The 12134-nt window shown below is 52.4% G+C and overlaps 1 protein-coding gene across 2 annotated transcripts in view; it reads left to right on the plus strand.

The window, feature by feature from the left end:
• The first annotated feature begins 230 nt into the window (after window positions 1-230).
• SLC6A6 (solute carrier family 6 member 6) overlaps window positions 231-12134 on the plus strand; it is an 82866-nt gene continuing 70962 nt past the window's right edge. For both annotated transcript variants that reach the window (XM_044252918.1, XM_044252920.1), the window contains exon 1: window positions 231-514. The gene's annotated coding sequence lies outside the window, so the exon portion shown is untranslated. The remainder of the gene's footprint in view (window positions 515-12134) is intronic.

The raw sequence follows: 12134 nt of genomic DNA on the forward strand, positions 1-12134 counted from the left end.
AGTGGGTCGAGTGTTGGCCGCGCGGCACGAGGGTGTGTGCGCGCGCGCTCGGCGAGCCCGGGCTCTTTGTCCGAGCCCGTGCGCGCGTGCGTGTGCGGTGTGTGCGAGTGTATGTGTGCGCGCGTGTGTGTATGTGTGTGTCCGCATGGGGGGCGGGGCTGGGCGTCCGGCCCCGCCCCGGCCCCGCCCCCGGCCCGGCCAAGCTGGTATTTTTCCACCCAGCAGGATGGGTGATGCTGAGAGCTGCCTGCTCAGACAACAGACACGCGAGGTCAGGAAGAAGCCGCTTATAAATTACCGCTTCCTCCGCGCCGCCGCCAGCGCCGAGCTCCGGGCCCTGGCCGCAGCCCCGCTCGCCTGCCAGCTCCGAGCCCCGAGGACCGCGAGCCCAGACACCCAGCCACGCGGAGAAGGAGCGAGGAGCGCGGACCCCGCGGGCCGGAGACCGAGCAGGAGGGCAGCCCCCGGCCGGTGGAACCGAGTGCAGCCGAGCGCAGCGCCGCGGCCGCCCCAGGTACCCGAGGGACAGGGAGCCGGGCGCGCGGAGCCCCCTCTCTCTCCCCGCGCTCCAGCCAGCCCCGACCTCCCTGCCGATTGACCCCCACTCCGGCGTCCCTCTCGCCACCGAAGGAGGGACGGGGGGTCGCCCTCTCAGACCCGCTGGCGGGGCTGTTATTGTTTCCCCAGCGAAAGGGCTTGGGCTTTTCGTGCAGGCGGCAGGTGTGTGTGCGTGTGTGTGTGTGTGTGTGTGTGTGTGTGTGTGCTGGTGCCGGTGTCTCTGTCTCACTGGGTGTCTGTATGTATCTCCATGTCCATGTGTGTCTGTGTGTTTCCGAGGGTGGCTGTTTCTTCATTTCTCCAGCAATATGCACTCGTGTGTCCCAGTGTATGCCTGCTGTTCTGTGCCTTCTTGGGTTGTGCGTGTCTGTGTATTCTGGCGTGTCTGTGATACCTGCGTGTGGCTGTGACCGTGTGTCTTAGGATGTCTGTCCCGGTGTGTGTCTGGTGTGAACCTGTTTGTATGTGACTCTGTCACCCAGTACCTGGCTGTGCACGTGTGTGTCCCTGAGCGTGGCTGTGTCTCCGGGCCCCTGGTTGCAGGCGCTTGTGTGTCCTCGGCGTACCTGAGGGAGTGTCCCCAGTGCCTAGAGGGCCGAACAGCCAGAGCTGATTCTCCAGGGCCGGCACTGATTCGGGCGAGGTGATAGGGGGGCATGGCTCCAAGGGTGCTGTCCATGTGTGGCGTGCAGGTGGCAGTGCCAGTGTCCAGCCGTCTTGAGTGGCAGGACGGAGGCCCCGAGGGCCAGCTGGGGGCCAAATGGGCAGCAGGCAGGGACGGCAGGACACATCCTTCTCTGGCTTTTTCTCCTTCCTTCTGAGGGTTCCTCTTTTAAGCAAGAGGTTCTCTCGTTCCCCCTCCCATCAGGGAAGCCAAGTAGAGAATCTTAGGGACCTTCTGCGATAGCCCCAAAGCTTCAGCCTAAACTGGAGGGGAGACCTGTGGGCCACCCCCTGCCCCGGCGTTCATAGGGAGGTGTGTGCTGGGCAGGGCCACCAGCCTGGCTATTTTGGTCACTGCGTGGCCCCTGCCAGATCCTGGCGTCCCCTAGGACCAGCCCCACAGCTTGGGAGTCAGCCTGGGCCCCCATTTCCTGCCTGGAGAAATAAATCAGCTCAGTAACTGCCCATACACTTGAATGGGGGTCTTAGGGCTGAGGTTTAGTGGCGCGTGGCTGGCTTCGCGTGGCTCCACGAATTTGGACTTCGGTAAATTGGCCCACGCTTTAGCACTGCTGGCGTTTAAATAAATGTCATGGAGGAGATCTTTTTAAAATTTCTTTTTAATTTTTTCTTGGCTAGAAGGGAGGGGATCTCATCCAGAGTCTCCCAGCCAGAAGGAGTTTATTTTTGTGAGAAAGAGCGGGTGAGTGCTTAGCAACCGCCTGCCTCACTCTCAACCAGGGAGTCATCCTGGGAGTGTGGGGTGGGCATGAGAAGGTGCGGGGGTGGGTGGGGGAAGGAATTGCATCAGGATGGTGTTGGGGAGACTAGAGGGATGCCCAAGGGCCCTGGCTAAGAACCACCATAGGGTGGGATCGGCAGAGTGACTAGAGGTCTTAGGCCTGGCTCAGGCCCTACCTACTTGACCTTGTGCAGCCTTTGTTTTTTTTTTTTTTTTTTGCCTCAGTTTCCTCATCTATAAAATGGGTGGAGTAGACTGGTTATGGGATAAATAGGCACTGAGAGGCAGGAGCCTCTCAGTCCCCAGGGAGCTCTGTTCAGTTACTGTGCCTCAATTACTGTGCCTTCATCAGTAGGTGACCTTGGGTGATTCTCTTGGCCTCTTTGAACCTCAGCTTGGCTGTCTGGGCAGCAAGGACGCCAGTGCCGGCCTCGCTGTGTCCTTGAGGGGATTGAGGGAGATGAGGATGAATAAGCCTGCGGTAAGCTGTAAAGCCGGCCTCGGCTTCGTAGCTGCCGATTAGAGGGTGTCACGAGGTCTCAGGTCACTGGTATATGGCAGGGCCAAAGTGCACTCTTGAGCTTTTGTCTTTCGGGGATACCCTTGTGCTGGCCCATAGTGCAGCGGCAGTAGACCTCTTCTGCCCAGTTCTTTCCTCTTGTCCTGCAGTGATCGGGTCACATCTGCTTCACAGAGTCAGGAGGCCTGGTGGAAGTGCCCATTTTAGAGATGCACAAACTGAGAGCTGTCCAGGGAACTGTGCCTTGATCGTACTGTGGATGAAGTGGGCCTCAAAGGTCTTTCCTCGGCCAGCTGTGAGTTTTGGCCCCCAGGAGCTTTAATCACTGATGTGCTGAGGAGTTGAACTTGGACAACTGCCGTTGAGACCCGGGGAAAACAAGAGACAAAAGGTGCCCCAGTCCTCAGGATTGGAGAGAGAGTGCGTGGGATCCACTCACCTCACCCCTTGATTCTGTCCCTCGTTATTCATTCTCCCTTCCGTGTGCTTTCTGGGGGAGTTCTTCCACTCTTCCTACACAAGTGTCAGTCCACAGGAGGCTTTGGACACTGATGACGGTATTTTCTAACTCCCAGCTTGTTTGCCTGTCAACCTGTCAGAGGACTTGGGAGCTGAACTTCTCTGAGAGTCTTTCCAAAGGTCCTGAAATGATAAGACACTTGTGAGTCATTAAACGCATTCGTGTGTATAGGAAAGAGCTGACAAATTAATTACAAGAAGCAGAATGCAGCTTACCCACAGCTGAAGGGGGTCTGGGCAGGAATAGAGGGCTGGCCTTGGAAGCCCAGGGGCACCCTGGCAGTGCAGGCTGATCGACTCACTCCTGCAGAAAGTCAGAAGCGAGAGTCAGATTCTTTGAGTCTTCTGTCCTCTGCAATGGTCAGCTTATCTTGGCCTAAGGGTTTGCTTGAATGTATGGGCTCTGGAGAGGAGTTGTGGCTGTGGAAATGCCCAGGGGGACCTTCGAGTGTGAAAGAGAGCTCTTCTTAAATGTCCCTCACTAGCTGTTTAATAAATCTTTTTTTTTTTTTAAAGATTTTATTTATTTATTTGACAGATTACAAGTAGGCAGAGAGGCAGTCAGAGAGAGAAGGAAGCAGGCTCTCTGCTCAGCAAGGAGCCTGATGCGGGGCTCCATCCCAGGACTCTGGGCTCATGACCTGAGCCGAAGGCAGAGGCTTTAACCCACTGAGCCACCCAGGTGCCCCGCTGTTTAATAAATCTTGCTAAGGTCAGCTCTGGCCTGGCCCTGGATTTGGGGTAGAATACTGGCTTTCCAGGTGCTCAAAGCCCAGAGGGAGATAGGACAGTGACCATGCCATCCAAGGCATGCTGTGAGGACTCAGGTGACCAGGTATGCACTCATGGCAAGGTCATAGGCACGGGGCACTTCAGCCTCTTAAAAGAGGTGATGTCAGAGCTGGCATCTTCTGTGAGTGGATGGGTGGAAGAACAGTATGGGCTGGCGTTTTGGGCAGGGGCTATAGCAGGTGCAAAGGAACAGTGGCATGAAATAGCAAAGTGTTTTTGTAGAATAGGCCTTGCAGGGTTCCTGCCCAAGAAAACGGGGACCCGGGGGTGGAAGGGTCTGAGCATTGGGTAAATGGGCTTGAACTTGATTCTGAGGGCAGCAGGGATAGAATGGCACCAGACTGTGTTTGGGGACAGCAGTGGAAAAGCTAGTTAAACCCAGGAGCCCAGAAGACCCCCTGATGATGAGTGGGGAACTAGGCTAGGGTCCAGGAAACCGAGGGTGGCCAGGCCACCGCTGGTCAGGGCACAAAGCATTTTCCGTGCCAGTGAATCTTGCCCTGAGCTCTTTTTGTAAACACAGGGTGAAGGCCTGGACATGCTGTTTAATAGGTACACAGGCCATTAACTTACTGGCTTTGACCTCCCTGGGAGCATGAAGCCCAGGAGTCTTTAGGGTGAATTATGTCTGCCCTGGACAGGGCTTTGGGGTTTCCCCTCCCACCTTACCTAGTCAGAGGCTTCATTTGGAAAACCTGAGCTGAGGCGCAGGGGTTATGGGTGGCTGAGAGAAAGGGCAGAGAGAATGGAAATTGCTGTGCTGTTTCTGAAGCTCTGTGAGTCAACCAACTCCCTTGTAAAAATCAATGTACAAACAACAAATCACCCAAAACAATAAAAGGGAAGGGGAGTGTAGGGGGCCAGGCAGAGAATGACTTGAGTTGTTGTTATTTTTTTTTTTTCCAAATTAAAATTTCCAGGTCTAGCATGGGGACACGGACTCAGTCCCTACGGGGTGGAGCCTGGGAATCTGTATTTTTAAATTTTGTCTTTCTTTTTTAATTAAAAGAATTTTTTTAATTGTGATACAATTTACGTGTCATGAAATGCAAAGATTCTGTTACAGTTTGATGAATTTTGACAAATATATACACTTGTGTAACTGCCGCCCAGATCAAGATAGAGAATGTTTTCAGCTGTGAGGTTAGTTCCCCTCCTGGAGGTGACGAGTTTCTGATTTTTGTCACCCTAAATTAGTTTTGGCAAGCCTAGAACTTCATGTAAATGGACTTGTGTGGTGGATAGCTCTTTAGTGTCTGGCTTCTTTTCTGTTTATGTTTTTGAGATCCATCTGTGCTATGGATTTTATCATGGAATTTATCATGAGGGTGATTCCTTTTATTGCTAAATAGTATTTCATTGTATGGATTCACCTATTGATGGCTATTGGGGTGGTTCCAGTTTGCAGAGATTATGAATAAACCTGCTCTGAGCATTCCTGTACAAGTCTTTCAGTGAGCTTATATTGTCCATTTTTCTATGAGTGGGACTTCTGGGTCCTAGGGTCAACAGATGTTAACTTCATGAGAGATTGTCAAAGAATTCTTTTAGTTACAAAAATACACACCTCGGGGCACCTGGGTGGCTCAGATGGAGAGCTCAGCCTCTCCCTGGCTCATGATTGCTTCCTCTCTCTCTCTCAAATAAATAAATAAAATCTTTTTTTTCTTTTTAAAAAGATTTTATCTATTTATTTGACAGAGACAGCGAGAGAGGGAATACAAGCAGGGGCAGAGGGAGAGGGAGAAGCCGACTCCCCACCAAGCTAGCAGCCCAATGCAGGGCTCTATCCCTGGACCCTGGGATCATGATCTGAGCTGAAGGCAGATGCTTAATGACTAAGTCCCCCGGGTGCCCCCAAATCTTTAAAAAATAATAATAATAATACACCTCAAGCAATACAAAACTGTTTAAACTAAAAGTGATCCTCAGAGATGATTAAAAAAAAGTGCACTCTAATCTTCATTCTGTCTTTTTCTCTAATAACAGTAAAGGCCCGTAAGATTATACATTTTCCTCTGCATACAGCTTTAACCGTCTCCCTCAGCTGTCTACAGGAATATAGATGATCCTTTTTTACTACTTGCATGATCAGTTTTCATTTCAGTTTTGATTTCCTTGTTGATCTGGGGCTGTTCAAGATGTGTTGAGCAAGCTAGCTGTAGTTTTGTTTTGGTGTTATCAAAAATGGCATCAGAGTGTTCTTGCTTTGCCACTCACTCTTCAGACAACGGGCCATTGTGGAACTGCTGCTTGTCGGAACGTACAAATAAATCTGCGAGGCCACCCTGAATGGCTGGTCTGCATTTGGGAGTCACTGACCCATTCCGGCCTGTGTTAAATCACAGCAAGCGCTGCCAGCCCAGTGAATGCAAAGCACCCCCTGCCCCCGCCCCTGCCCTGTGACTTTGAACTTCCTGAAGGTGGGCAAAGAAGCAAGCCAGGGCTGCTGGGCATTCTGAGTTGGGAGGGAAGTGATGCTCATCGAGCACCATAGATGCCGAATCTCCCTTACTGCATTTAAGGCCTGTGCCTGACTTCAGGGTTCTTATGCCCATCTTCTGGATGAGTTCGCCCAGTCTCACAAAAGTGACTTGCTGCCACTCAAATGGCTGGGTTTGAATGGGAAGGGGAACTAGAACCCGAGCCTGTCCTTATCCCCTGGCAGCACAGCTGAGCACCTCCGGGGTGTCAGGCAGGAGGCCAAGGCCAGGAGGGCAAGGATAAGTAAGATAGCCCCCATGCTCAGGTGGCTCAGTCTCAGGGGAAGGAAGAAGAGCTCAGGAAGAGGTTAGTGAACAATTCCAGGCGTCTTAGCTAAGGGCAGGCAGTGGTGCAGGCAGGGAGAAGTGGGGAAGGTCTGAGGAAGAGTGGTCCTCTGGCCAGGGAGTATGGAGACTTCAGGACCTGCGAGAGAAGGCTCACCGCCGTCCACTTTATGGACCTGGAGACTGAGGTCCAAGCGAGGCTGATAAGCTATCAAAAGGGCCATTGTTCCCAAACTTGCCTCCAGTCAGAGATTCTGTTAAACCGGTAAATCTGAGGCAGTGTTTTTACTTGTGCCTCAACTCTTGATGACCATGTTCATAATTCACATCCTAATTTTAACACAGCTAATGGGAAGGTGGAGTGAGATTCCTTAGGACTGGACTGCCCAGGAGACACCTGCAGACACTGGGGTTGGGGGGTCTTGGAGAGCTGGACCTCCTGGCTCCTGTGGGCAGCCCTGGCTCATGGCCATGGTGTGGGGTAACACCCAGGCAATTTGTAAGAGGGCTGGAGGGCAGGAAAGTTGAGTTCTTCTGGTTTTGCTCACTTGGGTCCTTCCCATTAAGCAGAAGCTTGGACCACATCTCTGAGGGGTTCCTAGGGTGGACATTTGGAGAGACCTGCCCTTCCCCCACTGCTCTTCTTTGCACACAGTAGAAATGCTAATCCACTTGCTGCCAGGTCCCACCATCCCCTTTCCAGCAGAAAGTGTTTAACCCAAGCCAGGTTGCCTGCCTGTTGCCGGGTGCAGGGTGGAGGGGTGAAGTGGATTTCAGCAAAGTCATGCTTGGTGGGTGAAGAGCACCGGAAGTGGGCGGTCCTGAGGGCTCTGCCCTCTTGCCCCATAGCCAATTGGCACCTGGAGGTGATGGCTGCTGAGATCTCAGGGAAGACCCAGGCCATGATTTCAAGGACATTCATGCTCTCACCAGATGGCACTTGGTTTCTCCTCTCTAGGGGTAATATCCCTACAGCTTGAGGCAATAGGCTCCTTGCCAGCCTCCATGCCTCCTAGGTCCCTCTCTGTACAGTCTGTGTGCATGCTACTCTAGTGCTCAGAGGTCTTCAGTGGCTCCCTAGTGCTTTGTGAAATCAGGTTCACACTCCTTGGCCTGACATGAGAAGCCCTGCAGGATTTGGCCTCTGGCCAGTGTTCATCCTCATCTGCTATCACTTCTCCCCACCTCCTCGTGATTTGGCTGGTTTCTGCTCCAGAACCGAGCCTCGGGCTCCCTTGGTTCTGCCCATGCTCATGCCACAAGGCCCTTTCTCCTCCTCTTTCTTCTTTTTATTTTTTTCAATTACTATTATTTTTTTAAAAGTAGGCTCCATGCCACCATGGGGCTCAAACTCAAGACCCTGAGATCAAGAGTCTTACGCTCTACTGACTGAGCCAGCCAGGCACCCCTCTCCCTTCTCTTCTTATTCCCCCTCTTCAGGTCGGCTTGAAGTTACCTGCTTCATGAAGCTTTCCTTCAGCCCCTTAACTGTGCCTGGCACATAGTAAGGACTCAGAAAGGAGCAGATGAGACTGAAGTATTATGTCCATCACCCCACCTTGCTCAGAGCCTCTGTAGCACACAGTTAGGTCTTTGTGGTCTTGCCTTTTATTTGTTCACCTGACTGAGTTCACATCAGGAGGGATAGATGCTTCAGTGTCCAGCCTGGCACACAGTAGGTGCTCAGAACACGAAGGCTCTCTGATCTCCTCTTACCCTGAAATAAGAGCCTGTAGTTTAAACATCCGAATGGGTACGGGCTTGGAAATTACGTTCACCCATCTCCATCCATATGTATTGGTTCTAGGGCCTGGGGATGTGGCAGGTGAACCAGACAAGACCAAATCCTGGCCATACCCTCATGGAGCTGATCATAAAATAGTTGAATGAATTGCCCCAGCAGCCTGGGGCACCAGGGTTTCAGTGTAGGATCAAGTTCCAGGTTTGAAAAAAGAATACCAGTTGCTGCAAAATGGTCTTCCGGGGCAGTTCTGGACCACAGACATGTTTTGTGTTGCCCACATAGACCAGAGTTCTAGAATTTTCTAATTCAAGTCAGTGTTTTTCAGTGTGGTTTTTCTTTTTCTTTTCTTTCTTTTCCTTTCTTTCTTTCTTTTTTTTTTTTTGCATCTGCTTCTGGTCATTGTCTGGTGTCTCTGAACATCTGGACATAACCACCTGGCAGCCCCCCTCGGACTCTCTGGAATGCCCAGTGCTCCCCACACCAGTCCCCCTACCGGCTGTTTCCTCTGTGGGGCTCCGGAGGCATAGAAATGTGTTGCCAGTGGCTCCTGGGCAGGTGGAGGTATTCTGCTCCATTCATTCACCAGGGCTGGCAGCTGGAGGTGTAGCAGATGGGGAGAGGGCTCTCTGTTTCTAGCCCTCCAGGGGGGACCCTTATTGCTTTCCTGGGTAAGTGGTGGAGTCCCAGGCTGGAGCTGGGGAAGTCCAGGCGGCCCCCACAGTGCTCCATGAAGGTCTCGGTGCACCCCCACGTCAGACTGAGACCCACACCTTCTTGGGCAGCCCCTCCACCGCCAGCCTCTGCTGTGAGTTCTGGGTTGTGGGCTCCGGGCGGAGAGGGTAGTTTGCCCCCTTGAATGCTAAACATCACCAGCCTTGGGCCGAGAAGCTCAGCGGCAGGCATACTCTGCCAGAAAGAAGCCCCAAATCTGAGACCTGGGATGTTTTCAGTGTAACTTGTTTCCTTGGCTGAGCCCGAGAATGAATTCCGGGGATCAGTACCTATTCTCTAAGTCTCACTGCGGGATCTCGGAGGGGTCCTCTGTAGTTGCAGAGCTCAGAGGCATGGGAGAAGCTTTCTGCCCTTTCCCACATTTCATTGCCTCTGACTCCTGCTTGCGGTTCCCCCAGCCTGGGGGGGTTGCTATACCTTGGCTCAGTCCTGGGGTATGGTGACAATAGCAGTGATAAAGACATGTACCTGTGCTCCTCAGACTTGAAAGCCATAAATATGCCGAGAGAGCTTGTTACGATGCCCCTTTCTATGTGGGACGACGGAACAGAGCCCGGAGATTCTGTACTTTCCCAGGTAGTTGTCCAGGCTGCTGGTCTGGGGACCACACTTTGAATAAAGGAAGTCCATCCCAGCTCTTGGACACCTATGGCCCTTCCCTAAACCAGGCCAGGTGCCCGGTCTAGATATTCTCCCCACCCATCCCAAGAGATACCATTATTCCCATGTTGCATGTGAAAAGTTGAAACCCCAGAGACTGCGGGTAACTTGCCTAAGGCCACACACCTGGGAGGCCGCTGAGCGCCCCGGCCCTCTGGGCCAGCACCACTTTGGAAAGGATGCTGGTGGGGAGGCCGTTTTCTGCTGAACAGTATCCACGGTCCAAAAGCCACAGGAAGCATTTTAAGGCAGCCAAGTCGGATGTAAATCAGGGAGAGCCCAGGGCCAGCCATGCCGAGCGGACAGCAGGGCAGCCCGAGGCCATGTCAGGATCAGGTCTAAAGTGGGACTTACTGGGTACTGGCATTGCTGCCTGGTGTGGGGAGCCATTGAGGGATGCTCACAGCTCCTAGAACATAATTGTGGAGCTGCTGGAACCCACGAAGGCTCCTTCTCACTCTTACACAGAATCCCAGGGCAGAGGGCTGCCTGGAAGCATCGGCAGTGGGATGGGTAGAAGCTGGGACCTGGTAGGGAATTCTTTAAATGCTGGCACATTCTTGTAGCCCGGATCTCATGGAGGACTGAAGTTGCTGAGATCTTTTGCTTGGCTAGGGCTTTGTTTTTACACAGGGCATCTGCACCAAGCAACTGGAAAGAGCAGAACAGATTTAGAGTCTAGGTCTGGAAATGTGGTCACGGGATGTGAGGTCCGGTAATCACCTAGGAGCTTGTTAGAATGTAGAATCAAGAGCCCCACCCCAGACCTGCTGACTCAGACCCTGGGGGTAGGACTCGGCAAGTTTTAAGAAGCCCTCCAGGCTTATCTTTGAGAAGGGCTGATTTTTCCATCTGCTCCCAGGTGCCCAGGGGCCCAGGAGGGTCATTCCTAACCTTTGCTTTAGGCTGAGGGTTCCTGGGCTGCAGGGGGACCTCAGGTGTCATTTCATCTGTGCTCTACTTTTCTGGTGGCCTGAATATCAGTTAATGGGGCATGCATGAAGTTAACACAGCATATCTGAGGTAGAGCATAGGTCTGGATTCTTAGAGCTGCAAGTGGTAGAAATTGGTTCAAACTAAAAAAAGAAGGGAGGGAGAGAGGAAGGAAGGAAGCGGGGAAGGGAGGGAAGGAAGGAAGGAAAGAAAAAAGAAAAAGAACATTTACTGACTCTTAATTGAAAAGCCCCAGGGTCATACTTCAGGCATGGTTGGATACAGGTGCTGAGATATGTCATCAGGACTTCATCTTTCTGTCCATTCCTGGACTCCTGTGTTGGTTTTATTCTCCTCGGGGTACTTTCAGCTGCATAGGATGCATCCCCACCCAGCATAGCCATCTCAGCCTAGAATGAGCCTTCTTTTTTCCCAGTATTCTTAGAACGAGCCCATGTTAATCACTCTCATTGCCCATGCTTGGCCAGGTGCTTGTCCTTGCGCCATTGGTCACAGCCCCTCTGATTGGCTAGGCCCAGCTCGCAAGCCCACCCAGAACCCCATGGGCTGAGAGTGGGTGTGAATGGGTGTCCAGGTTGAGGCTCCTCCCAGAAGAAGGAGCATGGGTGCCAGCAGTTCGTACACACGGGGACTTGGTGCCGTTCTTACCCTCCTCTTTGAGCTGGGTTGCCCTCATGCAACTGCTAAGGTCTCGGCACCAGATAGAATTACACTCCTTTTCCTGGGTCCTTCCAACATTTTACTTATAAAGTGCATTAGACACGCTACCTTCATCTTTTCCCTTTGTCCCTCTTCCCTTGATGTAGTCAGGGATAGCAAGTTACACGGTCCCCTGGCACCCACACCTGTTGTGGACATTACTAATCCACACCTGCCTTCACAGCGCCATGTGTTCCCCCAGAAAACGAAGCCTCTGTGACGTCCGTGTTACATGTTGGCCTTTATCATGGGGTTCTGGGCTCCGTGAAAGCAGGGCCCTCAGCTCTCTTGTTCATTGCTGGGTTCCCAGGGCCTAAAACAGTGCCTGGCACATAGAAGGTGCTCAAGAAATTTTAAAATATATATATATTTTATTTTTAAGTAATATGTCCCCCCAACATGGGGCTCGGACTTAAAACCGCAAGACCAATAGCTGCCTGCTCTCCTGACAGGCAGCCAGGTGCCCCTTACCGAATTACTGACTGAATATTCCTACACTACGGTGCCTTGAACGCTGGGCATCTAGGTGAGACTGTTGAATGTGGGGGTGCTGCCATTGCAATGAGGCTGTCTGATTTGGGGGACTGGGAGCTCTGCAGACTGCTAGGGCCATGTTTCTGAGTCTGAGGAAGGGGCTCCAAGGGAGGGCAGGGTCTCAGGTACATTAAAGGAAAGACTTGTCCACCCTTCAGGCATCTTTCTGCCCTCCCACCAGGGGATAATGGCCTTTCCTGCTCTGCTGATCCATATACCTGTTCATTGAAATGTGTGATCTTCGTTGAT

Source organism: Neovison vison, chromosome 6 (genome assembly GCF_020171115.1).
Source record: "Neovison vison isolate M4711 chromosome 6, ASM_NN_V1, whole genome shotgun sequence".
In the NCBI taxonomy this organism is placed as follows: Eukaryota; Metazoa; Chordata; class Mammalia; order Carnivora; family Mustelidae; genus Neogale; species Neogale vison.